General features: G+C 36.9%; 1 pseudogene; it reads right to left on the bottom strand.

Annotated features, from left to right (window-relative positions):
• Window positions 1-10,312: 10,312 nt before the first annotated feature.
• The window catches only part of LOC141834447 (uncharacterized), a 4,471-nt pseudogene continuing 495 nt past the window's right edge, over window positions 10,313-14,288 (bottom strand).

Below are 14,288 nucleotides of genomic sequence, written 5' to 3'. Positions count from 1 at the left end.
GTTAGCCTATTAACAACCTTAGATTTCTATGTGTCACGAGTAGGGTTGCAAATTGATTTTTAATTTATCGAAAACCCACAACGAATACAAAATAAACGAAATATAGGAGCCTCGAGTCGTATTTTTCCAAGGGCTAGTAGAAAATTATTTAATTCGCGCTTACATGTCGTTCTTTTTGGGATTTTCTATAAAAATAGAGGGTTTTGGTGTTTTTCAAATGAAATAAAAATGTCAAATGCAATGAATCAAGAAAAACGAAATACAATTGAAATCAAATCAACTCCAATCTAACAATGCGATAGAATTCAAAAGCTAAACTAAGACTAGAAATTGAGTTTAATGAAACTAATCTAGCTTGCAAGAATCAAAGCTATGATGCAATTTAACTATCCACTTCCACTTAGCTAGCAATGAAAACCCTACTCAAACTAACCTACCCTAGCAAACCGATACGTTGAAGTAAAATGGCACGGAACAGTGTGTTTTTGATACTGAACAGTAACTTCAAAACAAATTCTAGATTTGAGACCAGTAATGCAACAAGACCCTAACAATTCTAAACAACTAATTAAACATGATGAATTCGTCAAACAAATTAAGTTTAGGATTCTTGGACCAGATTAACAAAGCTTGAAACAAGTTTGCATAATCGAAATTTCAGAAACTGTAAATGACAATCAGAAATGCAGAAACTCATCCATCCCTCCTCTTCTCCTCTTGTTCTCCTTAGCTTGGTGTCAAACAAGCCATTGAATCCACAAATGCAGCTTCAACAATCACTCTAGAGTCTTCCACGCGATCTCTAGTGTGTTTACTCGTTGCCCGACGTTTGAAAAACCCTCTCCGAACGAAACAGTGCCTTGCATGAGCTAGTTTAAGGTGGAAAATCTGAAATCCTCAGCTTCTTCCTGCTCCGATGGTGTTGCTATTGATACAAGGGAATTCCTCGATCCTAAGAGAATCCCTCCACGAACCTCGGACTCGGATTGTACAACAGGCCGCTGGAATCATCGGAAACAGAGGTTGGCCGCGCCGAAAAAACTCTCTCCGTCGCGCCCTTCCAGCCGCCGAAATATACCCAATCGACCGACGTTGGACTCCTCGAGGACCAGGATTGCAATGGAAGAAGTTTGGGTGGACGGGACTGGCCTGGGAGTTATGCCTAGCAACAGGGGAAGTGTGTCACGACAAAGATGAACAGTGGCGCAACCACTGTTCATCCCTAAGTTGTCGCTTTAATACTCTTGATTAATCAGTTGATCTGGATCGTCCGTTTTGAATCTGATCTTGTCAGGACTTGATCTAGGACTTTAGGGCAGCCTAGGGTTTGTGAAAAATTGATAAATCTTGATCAGACTTGAGTTGGGTCATGTCCTCCATGTGGGCTTGATCAATTTGGGCAAATTGGCTCTCGATTCGATCGCGATTAGCTCGATCTTGGTCCAATTTGAGCCCTACAATCAATTAAACTCAATTAATGCAAAAATTCACCATTAAATCATGAAAATTATAATCAAGCCTTCAATTATGCAATATAGGACAAATACGATCAAATCGATTCATTTCATAATTTATTTTCATGTAAAAGCCCAAAAATAAATCGATTAAAAATATATAAAACCCTAACTCATCAAATTCCCCCACACTTACCCTTGAGCGTCTCGCTCAAGTCAACAAAATAAACTAAGATTGTACCCCCCTAGATCATTCTTAATCATGATTAGAAATAATTAAAAGAGAATTATCTAAGTTGTAGAGTCTCAAAAGCTTAAACTCATGGACTAGACTCTTGTACTCGGTTAACCACATAGCAAGTTTCACCCTTCATGATTAATTGAGATAAATGTATCACACTAAATCTCACAAGGTTATTTTCAATAAATAAATCAGTGGCTCTCATCCTAATTTATAATTCATGATCAAAGTAAAGTAGAGCTCACTCAAGCAACTTAAGTTTCATGCATTTCCATAGGCTTGCTTGTTTTCTACTCTCCACTACCATTCTTAATTTGGAATCCACATCTATTAGGCTTATTGAAGATATATAAGAATCATGAACTGAGATCAATGAAATAAAAATTTAGAAATGAAAATTCAAGAGAAAAGAAATTCAAGGAAATTCAAGTGAATGAAAGTGGTAGACATGGGTATAATTAAATGTTAATCAATGAACCCTTGCCCTCCTTCCTAATTCCTTTCTTTTGTATTCCATTTGTTTCAGTGTGTTTTTCAATATCCATGAATCAAAAATGAGTCAAATTCATGAGGTTCATTTCTCCTTGATACATTCTTCCTCACTTCTTCTTCTTTTTTTGTTTCATCACCCCAAATGTGCCATTTTGCATTTCCTCTTCGAATCAAGCCCAATTCTTTCACATCTAGGTTTTACAAGAGCTAACAAATAGCATCCAATCATCAGAAATCAAAATTCACTTCACATGAATCCAAAATTTCAATGTATCATTGGCACGTTTAATTCTAAAAATTACTGAAATTGAATCTGAAACTTTGCTTGTTCTCTCTTGTTTCTTGCTGTTTTTCCTCCATTCTTTTTCCATCATGAAGCTTGATTACTAATGCTAATATCCATGCAAATTTCTGTGAAATTCCATTTCGGATCAGTCCCTCAAAAATTGGCAAGAACAGGCTGAAAAACAAACTGCAAAAACTGGTTTTTTCTATTTTTTTTTCATCTGTTTTGTTTTTGATTTTTCTTTTCTGTTGCAGCAACACTTTGGACAACTTGACATCTGAATTTGTTGTTTAGAAAGCAACTGAAATGGAGTAGGTTTTATTGTGGTTCATCACTGATCAGATTCTTGATACACTCCTTTGAAACATTCAACATACCATTTTTTTATTTCTTTTTTTTTTCTGTTTTCTGCTTTTTTCTGATTTTTTTTCTCTTTTCTGAATTTGAATCTGATTTGTATCACATAGTTCTTGCATTCCAATCCTACTTCTTCAAATGAATTTCAATTGATTTGTTGAAGAACAATCCAAGCAAAATTTTCCAACAACTTCAAAACTTCATTTTTTTCTTCAAACTTTTTTCCTTCTTTTTTCAAACTGTGATCACTGATCATAGATGCAACATTAGCACTTCTTTAAACCACTAATAGCTTCTTAGCATAGCAGCTTCAGTAAATGGTTTCTCAACAGCTCACAAGGGCTTTTAAAATTGCAAATTTGGCACATTAGTTCATTTGTCTTGGCACATTTGGCTAGCTCTTGATTTCCATTTGGTTTACAAACTCAATTCCCACATTTTGAATCCTCCTTTTCACTATCATTTCTGAACATTTCTGTAACATTCTTTGTGCTCTCTAATCCGGCCATAAAACCAAATTTTAAGTGCCCAAATCCGGCCACTAAACAATTTACTTCTTATTTTTCATCTTCATAACCTCTCATCAATAGAAAACCCTCAAAATAACTCCTCAACTCCATTACATTGCAACATTACTCAATGCATTCTTCATATCAACTAGTTCCATCTCAATTCAGCAATTCAAAACAAAGAAAACAATGAGAGGTTAAAAACAACTCATGATTAACTTTTGTTAAGACAATTTAGCACTTGCTTTTCAAATTTTCTTGAAAGAAATTCACAACTTCATATATCACCACAAAATTCATCATAACATCAAACAATGAAATTTAAGTGCTCTACTTGAAATCCTCCTTTTCACATTGCTTCTACTCAAAATTGGCACAAACCATCCCAAAGATTGGCACACTTCTCATTCTTTTCTCAAAAAAATTTTTCTTTTCAAAATTTCACACCTCCTCCCCCACACTTAAATCTTTGACCGTCTCGGGCAAAGGAACATTAATAACATTCAAAAATACCCATGTCCAAGAGAGCATGAAAATTGAATCGAAAATGGGGGTGAAAAATATCAAAGGAAAATGGTTAAACATGGATGAAGCATGAAATTGTATGGTTTATGGGGAGAATTTTTAAACCTAAATAAATGTGGACCCATCATAGATATTGTAGCCTTGAAAGATTACAAGCAAGTTCTAGATTGGCAATCACCTAAGTGCATCACATAAAATGGTTAACCTCACTAGGTAGAAAAATCACATTATCTCAATTTCATCATTCTAGGTTCCATCACTAAGGGTAATCCAAGTGTTCAAAAATGTTCATCCATGGACTTAAATTCCTAGAATAATCAATCAAATTTAATTCACTTTCAAGAGCTTCTAACATGATGTAAAGAAGTCCTAGGGGGATACACTTATTCCCTACCCTAAACCATGCATGCAATGGTATTTTTTTTAAAACATGCTCATGAAAATGAAACTTATTACTGATTTAAACTAAAAATGAAAAATAAAAACTAAACATGGTATTAACAATGAAAAGAAAGTGTAAAGTTGGAACAAACTCCCCTGAGTCCTGGCGGTTGTAGACGATTCAGCAATAAAATCCACGCCGGCAATGGAATGGATCGGGGTGAGTTTAGCATCTTCATAATATTGTCATGACTATGCTGAGTTGCTTTCTCAAAATTCTTCACCTCCTTGGATGGTATCTCAGGTGGTCGAAGTCGACTCAGTAATATCTCCCACCCTGGAGGTGGAACTGCTGTGGGTGATGTGACTTCCTCTGACAAAATCTCTTCAAGTATTCTCTCTGGTGGTCGGAGGTGATTCAGATGGAGCACCCACTTTGGAAGCTCGATTGTTGCTTGAATTGTTGGGGCCTTGTTCAGCATTAATGAACACTTTATCAACCATGGAAGTGTACAATCTGAGGTTTTGAATAAATCTGCAAGACCAAAGAAAGAACCTATCTTCCACACGCATGTGGGGTAAGAAAAAGCAGAAATAACAATATCAAACTGTGTAGGGCATGTATAAAGAAATAAATCACATCCAACAAAATCAAATACCGGTACCTCTATGATATTTTCTGAATGATGGGCATGAATACTAACCATGGATGAACAGGAGGTACCTGAAGCATGGTAAAGACTGGAGTGATTACAAATAGGCCCTAATTGCTGATTATGTGGCTCCACAACTTTATCCTCCTCGGATGAGGATTCCTGCTCTGACTCAAGTGAATGTATACTAAAAGAAAGTGATTCTTGGGGTATTGCCTCCATGCAATCCCCTACACTCATACATCTATCCTCTAAATCCTCTGATACATCAATCAATAATGGTGGTCCCTGGGGCTCAGTGCAATCCCCTACACTCATTTGGTCATCTTCAACTGCAAGTGAATCAGAACTAGGCTCTATATCTTCTTCAGTCAGAAACATGAGATAGGCTCTGAAATCTCGTGGTCTGTCTTGATCATGAGATTTTATCACAATAGTTTTACGGAAATACAATAACGCTCTCATCCTCTATGAGATTCAAAAATGACTGACATGGTGGCGACGGTGGCTGATTGGACCCTTGGGATTGAAGCTGACTGATAATAGTAGCCATGTGACTCATCTGTCTTTCAAAATTTTGAATATCAGTGTCATTCCTAAAAAGTTGTTGAAATTGCTGATTTGTTTCTTGTTGTTGTAAGCTTTGTTGCAGTCTCTCCTCAAGCTTTTGTAGTTGTTGAATGAGCCCACTAGAACTCCTATAGCTTTCTTGGTTTGAATTTAAATTTTGTTGATCTTGAAAATAGGTGGGCTGCTGAAAATTGCTTGAAATCTGTCCACTTTGAAATGTTTGTTGTTCGAATTGATTTGGGGGTTGAAATGGTTGGTTTTGAAGCTGAAAATTCCCTTGAAAATTCCATGAATGTTGCTGAAAATTATTTCCTTGAAAATTCTGATTTTGGGGCTGCTGAAAATTGCTTAAAATTGTGAAAATTCTGATTTTGGAAGCTTTGAAACTGGGCTGCTCAAAATTTTGAAATGGTTGCTGAAATTGTTGTTGAAATTATTGTAGGGTTGTGAATACTGAAATTGTTGTTGAAAATTCTAATTGATTTTGATGTAGGTGTTGGAATTGATTGTTTGGTTGCTGAAATTGATTGAACTGCTGTTGGAAACCTTGTTGAAACTGCCCACTTGAAAATCATGAAATTGAGGTTGAAATTGTTGATAAGGTTCCTGCAAATAAAAATTTTGCTGTTCAGATTGTTGAGAAGATGGTTGTTGATAAAATGAATTTTCATACATTTTAAAAACCAACAATGATCAAAGCAACAATAAAGGAGATTATTCATAAGCTCAAATCAAACAATTTCTACTAGTTTCCCCGGCAACGGCGCCAAAATTTGACAACCCTAGATTTGATATGTGTCACGAGTAGGGTTGCAAATTGATTTTTAAATTTATCGAAAACCCACAATTAATACAAACAAACGAAGTATAGGGGCCTCGAGTCGTATTTTTCCAAGGGCTAGTAGAAAATTGTTTAATTCGAGCTTACGTGTCATTCTTTTTGGGGTTTTCTATGAAAATGGGGGTTTTGGTGTTTTTCAAATGAAATAAAAATGCCAAATGCAATGAATGGAAAAACAAAATGCAATTGAAATCAAATCAACTCCTAATCTAGCAATGCAATAGAATTCAAAAGCTAAAATAAGACTAGAAATTGAGTTTAATGAAACTAATCTAGCTTGCAAATCAAAGCTATGATGCAATTTAACTATCCACTTCCACTTAGCTATCAATGAAAACCTTACTCAAACTAACCTACCCTAGCAAACTGATACGTTAAAGTAAAATGGCACGGAACAGTGTGTTTTTGGCACTGAACAGTAACATCAAATCAAATTCTAGAAATCAACATGAGAAACCAGTAATGCAACAAGACCATAACAATTCTAAACAACTAATTAAACATGATGAATTTGTCAAACAAATTGAAACTAGGATTCTTGGACCAAATTAACAAAGCTTGAAACAAGTTTGCATAATCGAAATTTCAGAAACTGTAAATGAAATCAGAAATGCAGAAACTCATCCATCCCTCCTCTTCTCCTCTTGTTCTCCTTAGCTTGGTGTCAAACAAGCTATTGAATCCACAAATGTGGCTTCAACAATCACTCTGGAAGCTTCAACGCGGTCTCTGGTGTGTTTACTCGTTGCCGACCTGAAAAGCCCGAAAAAACCCTCTCCGGCCAAAACAGAAGCTTGCACAGTTGGTTTAAGGTGGCAAAACTGGAAATCCTCAGCTTCTTCCTGCTCCGATGGTGTTGCTGTTGATACAAAGGAGTTCCTCGATCCTAGGAGAACCCCTCCACGAACCTCAAACTCGGATTGTGCAACAGGTGGCCGGAATCGCTGGAAATAGAGGTTGGCCGCGCCGGAAAAACCCTCTCCGTCGCGCCCTTCCAGCTGCCGAAATATACCCAATCGACCGGTGTTGGACTCCTCAAGGACCAAGGATTGCAATGGAAGAAGATTTGGGTGGACGGGGATGGCCTGGGAGTTACGCCTAGCAACAGGGGAAGTGCGTCGGGACGAAGATAAACACTGGCGCAGCCACTGTTCATCGGGTCCCTAAGTTGCCGCTTTAATACTCTTGATTAATCAGTTGATCTGGGCCGTCCGTTTTGAATCTGATGGTTAGGACTTGATCTGGGGCTTTAGGGCAGCCTAGGGTTTGTGAAAAAATTGTAAATCTTGATCAGACTTGAGTTGGGTCATGTCCTCCATGTGGGCTTGATCAATTTGGGTAAATTTGGCTCGATTCGATCGCGGTTAGACTCGATCTTGGTCCGATTTAGCCCTACAATCAATTAAACTCAATTAATGCAAAATTCACCATTAAATCATGAAAATTATAATCAAGCCTTAAATCATGCAATATAGGACAAATACGATCAAATCGATTCATTTCATAATTTATTTTCATGTAAAAACCCAAAAATAAATCGATTAAAAATATATAAAACCCTAACTCATCATGCGAAATTCATATATGAAAATATTACCTGATTCCAGACAATGATAACTAAAGATAATGATACACATATATATTATGTATAAATAAAAAATTTTAAGAAAAACTTAATGTTGAAATAAGAAATTGTGATCTACTCTATTTCCTTGGTTTCTTAAATAAGATTAAATTCATGCACATCTTTTATAATTACTTACTTAGCCATTGGTTAACTGTCTGCATTCTTTAGCCTCTAGATTTGCAGACGCATACTTGATACTATATTTGGTTCAATTTTCCTTAAAGTTATTCAGAGATCTTGACATGCTGATTCTGGTTTGTTTTATCTTAGTTTTTGTGGTTTTGTCTTTTTATATGTACAGGTGGTTGTCTATGAAACATATAAAATATATATATCTATGAACTTTTTGGGTTATTTGATTTATAAAGTATAGATGGTTCTTTTATTATATTGTCACCGAGTGAGGTACCTCTCAATGTGCGGGAATGACACCTCTGGGGAATGACAAATCCACATGTCGAAATCTCTAAGCAACTCTATGTAATGCTGAAACTAACTATAATATCAAAAAGATTATGTGCTTGCAAAACTGGAGGCCAAGGGGAGTAGACAGAAGCCAAATGACTAAGTGGTAATCAAATCAGAAATCCATAGGTTGAAATCTCTGAGTAATTCTATGTAACGCTGAAACTAACTATAATATCAAAAAGATGCATGTGCCTATAAAACTATAGGCCAAGGGGAGCAAACACTAAACCAAATGGCTAAGTAATAATCAGAATAAATGTGCATAAATTTAATCTTATTAAAAGGCCAAGAAAGCATAGTTTCTTATTACAACTTCAAGTTCTTCTTTACATTCTCAATTTATACATAATTGTATATTTATGATCATCTACCATTTGTATGTTGGGATTAGAATTTATATTCATATATTATCATCAATTAAGATAAATTCTTAAGTCTTACTATTTAATCAATAGGTATACTGGTCATCCATGATATAATATCAACATGGATAAATATCATAAAACATGTGTATCAATATGTATAAGTTATTGGTACAATCAACCTCAAGTCAAAGTTGACCAGGTTGACCAAACTCTATTTGACTCGAGTTGGATTTTGATATTTGATCAATATGTTGGTTAGGTGTCAAGTAGGTCCAGGTTGACCAGGTACTTGACGATGGAAAATCTAAGTGGGTCATAGAGAATCAGACACTTGGTATGAGGCGGAAAGTCCAAGTGGATCATGGAGAACCAAATACTTGGTACAAGATGGAAAGTCAAAGTTTCGCTGTCTCGTGTAAATAATATGATGATGATGACAAAATTATGTAATTTGCTATACCATCACTTCTGCCTTAATTAATGTATTCTTAATATACCACTTAGTGTTAACCTAACATCAAGCAGGAAAACAAAGGCAAAGGCTCTGCTCATAAGTTTTCTAGTCAAACCAATTCAAAGTCTGGCTCGAAAAAAGACTTTTGCTGATAGAACCAGAGTATAAACACTGTCGTGGAAGGAAAACTAGAGGTTTTCAAAATGTTTTTCAATAACTCTTATAAGCTTAAACATTAATTTAACTAAAAGGCTCTATTAAGAAGATAAATCAATTTTTCTACCTCGGGCAGTAATCTGAAAACATTTTGAACAATAGAAGCTGAGCAGTCCATCAATTCAACCTATTGGATTCAAGAATAGAAGGTTAATTCAATCCGATAGAAATAATAAAGACATTTTGAATAAAATTTACAGTGGATAAATTTCAATTCTAATTTTTTTTAATTCATAAATCATGCTAAAAGTTGATTTCTAATGTAGCATTACTTGCAATAAATTCAAATCCAATTTGGCCATAATAACACATGCAATTAATAATTCTATTCCCAATTTTCAAAGTATGTATGGTTATTGGATATATTTAAGCAATTGAGAAGAAAAAAATATGCGCTAATATCAAGAAAAGAAGAAAACCAATGTGGCACTGTGAATTAAAAGGTTTTCAAAATTTAACCTTCCTTCCCAATTTGGAGAGAAGAAAGGAGTTTACACTTGCAAGATCATCCTCACGTGACCAATAATATGCAAATGGTATAGGACTTAACTATCTATTCTAATAGTTATCATTGAGCAAGAGCAAACGACAATATATAGGACAATAGTAATCAATCATGATTATATCCTCCTCCATCAATGTATAATGTCCCATCAAAAGAGAAAAATAATTATTTACAATGAAGAATATCAGAAACTAAATCAGATCGATAAGAATATTCACCTAAAACCACTTAACGGTAGAAAAGACTGTTCTTTCAAACAAGATTCTGAATCCTGCATGTGTGCCTTAGTGGTCTAACAAAAGAAAGTTGCATAGTAAACAATTTATCAGTTTCAACACCAAAATAGTCTTGAATTTGCCAAACACCTATTATAGAGATTGCCTGTTGTTTCCGTTTAGAACATTGCAAAGGAGTTGTTTGATTTTAGAGAGCCTTTGGGGATCTGTAATAGCAGAACCTGTCTCCTCATCAGTCACCTGCATCACTGCTGCAGCTCTAGCGTTGTGCGTCCACACCTCGGCACTCACCACATTGCATTTTAGATCAGTGAGAACTGAACTAACTTCAGAGAGTAGGCCAGGGCGATCTGCCCCAGTTAGCTCAATTGATGTGTGATTGGAGGAGGACAAAGGTGCGAAATCTACGAATCTACATAGTGATGGTACAAAAGAACCTTCCTCTATTGACTACAATAACAAAGCATTAGACCATGTCAGCTGCAATAAGAGAAAACATGAAGATGGAGCAAATGGTATACTTTTCAAATGTAGTCCTTAATATTTTCCAGTTATTTTTGTGTCTCAATTTTTTCCCCATCTGAATCTGTCACTTTAAAAATTGCATCAGTCCAAGAAGAACAAATCCAATTAGCATAAATCACAAAAGAATCAGGAAGCTAGATGAGCTGTTAAACCAATGACATACCATCCATGAACCACCCTCCATCAGATGAGATATAAGGGGGCGTTTGGTTTGATGTTTTTCTGTTTTCATTTTCTATTTTCTTGGAAGATGTTGTTTGTTTTATATTTTCTAATCTTATTTTCTGGAAAATGAAAAGTCATTTTCTAGGAAAATAGAAAATGATAATATATCATTTTCTACTTAGAAAATGGAAACGATGGAAAATACAAAAACGGGGGGTGGAAAATGAGAAAACGCGGGCCTTATTAATCTGCGATTTTTTTTCTCCCCCGACACAACTCTTTCTTCCTTCCGATCTTCCACCGCTATTCTCCCCCCGACACAACTCTTTCTTCCTTCCCCATCGCGATCTTCCGCCGTGTGCTCCTCCTCTCCTCTTCCTCCTCCGTCGCGGCATCTGCCACCGACCCCTGCGGAGCTCTTCCGTGCGTACTGCTCTTCCGCCGCGTGCTCCTCCTCGACTCTTCCTCCTCCGTCGCAACATCTTCCTCCTCCGCCCAGCAGACAACGGTCAGTTCTCCTCTGCCATCTGATTCCATGTTTGTGAGTATTTTCTAAGGTTTGGTTGTTCGATGGTCCAATTGTTTGATCCCAAAATTCATCCGTAGATGTTTTTTTTAATTTTGTTTATCTATGTTAATCAAATCTTTATCAATGATGCTCTTGATCATGAGAGGCAGCTCATTCTCTCTTCAATTTTTCTGAGTTTTTTCCACTTACTCCTTTCCTTCTTCAATCTACACCTACACCACGGAGTAAATAGAGTTGTTTATCAAACGACGCCAATACCATAGGGCAACTTATTTTAGGTTTGTAAGGCAACATTTGGGGCTGACCACCTGTGGCACCCCCATAAGAACAAATAGTTTTTATATGAGCTATATTCATTCGGCTAGAAATCCTTTTCTAATTGAAAATATTTTTGTTAGTTTCAACATTCAGTGTTTGTACGGTTCAGGACTTCAGATATACTGTATCATATATTCGAATTTCCTTTTTTAAATTTTATAAGTGAACGTCGAATCATAATTTAGAAGATTTCTTGAAGATCAACTAGGCCCTCATCCAGATTTTTAAAGAGTTTCATATGCTTGGATTTGTTTAAATTTTAAATGGGGTGTGTGTGAATTTTCATATGCGTGAATTTTCAGGATGAGGGTGATCTTGGACTTCACTGGACCCAACTTTGTTATCATCAACAACTTTGCTTTTGGTGTAGTAGCATGCTACATACCAGTTCACAGAGATGGGGTGTGCGTTCATTCCATGGTTTCAAATTTTAATGCATTGTATTTTTGCCACAAAAATAGATAACTTGAATACTTGTTGTTAATTGAGTGTGTTATAATGCATAAAATGGGGCATATTTTTCTCCTCAGATCATATGTATATATTTTTCTCTGCAGCATCAGGTGCTTGAGTTTTGTGCAATATGGGAGCTAACAATCAAAATAGTAATACGTGCAATATCCCTAAAGGATTATTTTGTTTATAAATAAAAATTTATTTTATTTATAATTTTTTATATTAACAAACCAAACGTATTTTCCAGTTTTCTTTTCTAGAAAATAGAAAACAGTATATCATACAAAACACATTTTCTGTTTTCTAAAAACTAGATCAGAAAATAAAAAAACAGAAATAGAAAATGAAAAATAGAAAATAGAAAAAAAATTTCAAACCAAACGCCCCCTAAGCTTTCTTGATAATGAGATTAAGGTCTATGAGGACCTGAACAACTTCCAAAAGGATTCCATATTTATTTGCACTATCGACCTATGCCAATTACAAAGAACAAAACCAGATATCATGAATCAGAAGCACCAAGGTTCATTCAAGGAGCAACCAACAGGGAATCAGAAGATCATAGATTACCTTAATAACCGTAGCATTCGGGCAAGAACTATTATCAATAACAACCCTAACAAGAGAAAGAAAGGATCAGAAAATTCCAGATTCAAAAGCGACTACTCGATGTAAGAGAATTTACATACCGTGGAGGGTTCATTCTTCGGATGAATTTCTCATTTTCACCGTCGCTGCCCCAGGAAGAACTCGAATCTCCATCTGCATAAGCAGTTGCAGTTTCGAGAAATTAGTAGCTAATCCGCACATAAATCTGCAAGGGGCCAGTTCCTTCTTTTTTCATCAAGAATGCATTCGACCCAAAATCGCAACAAAATAGGGTTACACTAAGGGCAAAAGGCGAACAAACAAGCGGAAAAACCAAACGAGCGGCGATGACTTCATTGAGAAAATCGAATGGGCATATGAAGACCAGTGCTAACAGCACGCCAGAACAGAAGGAATCAAATTGAGTAGTCGTAAAACTTACCTCGAAGCAACACAATCGAGCTTCGGGCGGAGGGCAGAGGGTGGAGGCATTGCAACAACTTTTAAAAACACAGTTTTTGTGTTGTCTATCTTCGGGCGTTGAGGATGGGGCATAGACCGGAAGCCCAGCGCTGCCACCGCGGAGGCAGCGCATGAAGCCGAGATCGACAACTCGACGGCAGCGCTAACTGTAGGAAGCGGCGGCAGTGGGGACAGCAGCGGCCGCGTCCAAGGATCCACGGCTGGCAGCGGCAGGACTGGAACCATGGGCGGCGGAGGGCGAGGGGTGAGATGGGCAAGCAGCAGAGGGCGGATGCGGTGGAGACGGGAGGTCGGGGGAACAAGCGGGGGGACGAGGGATGCGTTCGAAGAAGGACAAGGAGGGTGTGGCAACGGCAGCTCCGTAGGCGGAGGGCAGATCTGGCTATGAGTGGGGGACCCGGTGAGCTTCTGGACGACGTCGCGGAAATCATTCTTGTCGATGTTGTAGACCGGTGGCTGTGGCTAGTATGACGGGCCTCCACCGCAGCTACCACTAGCACTCGCCGTGGCCTCCGGAGAAACTGCGAGCTTTTCAACTACAGGGTTGGGTTTGGAGTTGGGGTTGGGGTTTCTGGGAAGGGGCTTGGAGTTTATCCTCAACAACAACACTTTTTTAAAAAATGTTATCTTTCACCAACAAAAAAATGCTATTAGACAACACTTTCTGAGACTGTGTTGTCTTTGATCCAAAAAAACACTAATAGACAACGCTTTCTGAATAACGTTGTCTTTGATTTTTAAAAGACAACGTTTTTGTCCAAAAATGGTGTTAAATAAAAAAAGATAACACTTTTGATAAAAAAATGTTGTCTTTCTAGCGTTGTCTATTTGCTTTTTTCTTGTAGTGATTTAAGTAATCTGAGACCCTAGGGATCAACTGCCTATATATGTTCATGAGAGTTCTCATAGATTTGGAAATCTAAGACCTAAGAGTAAGAAATGTATCTTTATTAGATATTCTGATACCTCCAAAGGTTATATTTTCATCGGTGAGCAACTAGATGGAACAATCTCTGAAATAGAGTTGAGAGATGTTACTTTTTC

The sequence above is a fragment of the Curcuma longa genome, chromosome 9 (assembly GCF_044706935.1).
Source record: "Curcuma longa cultivar G26 ecotype Majalengka, Jawa Barat chromosome 9, ITB_CL_G26_1.1, whole genome shotgun sequence".
Lineage (NCBI taxonomy): Eukaryota > Viridiplantae > Streptophyta > Magnoliopsida > Zingiberales > Zingiberaceae > Curcuma > Curcuma longa.
The sequence above is the reverse complement of the archived record's forward strand: the minus strand, read 5'-3'. Positions and strand labels throughout refer to the sequence as shown.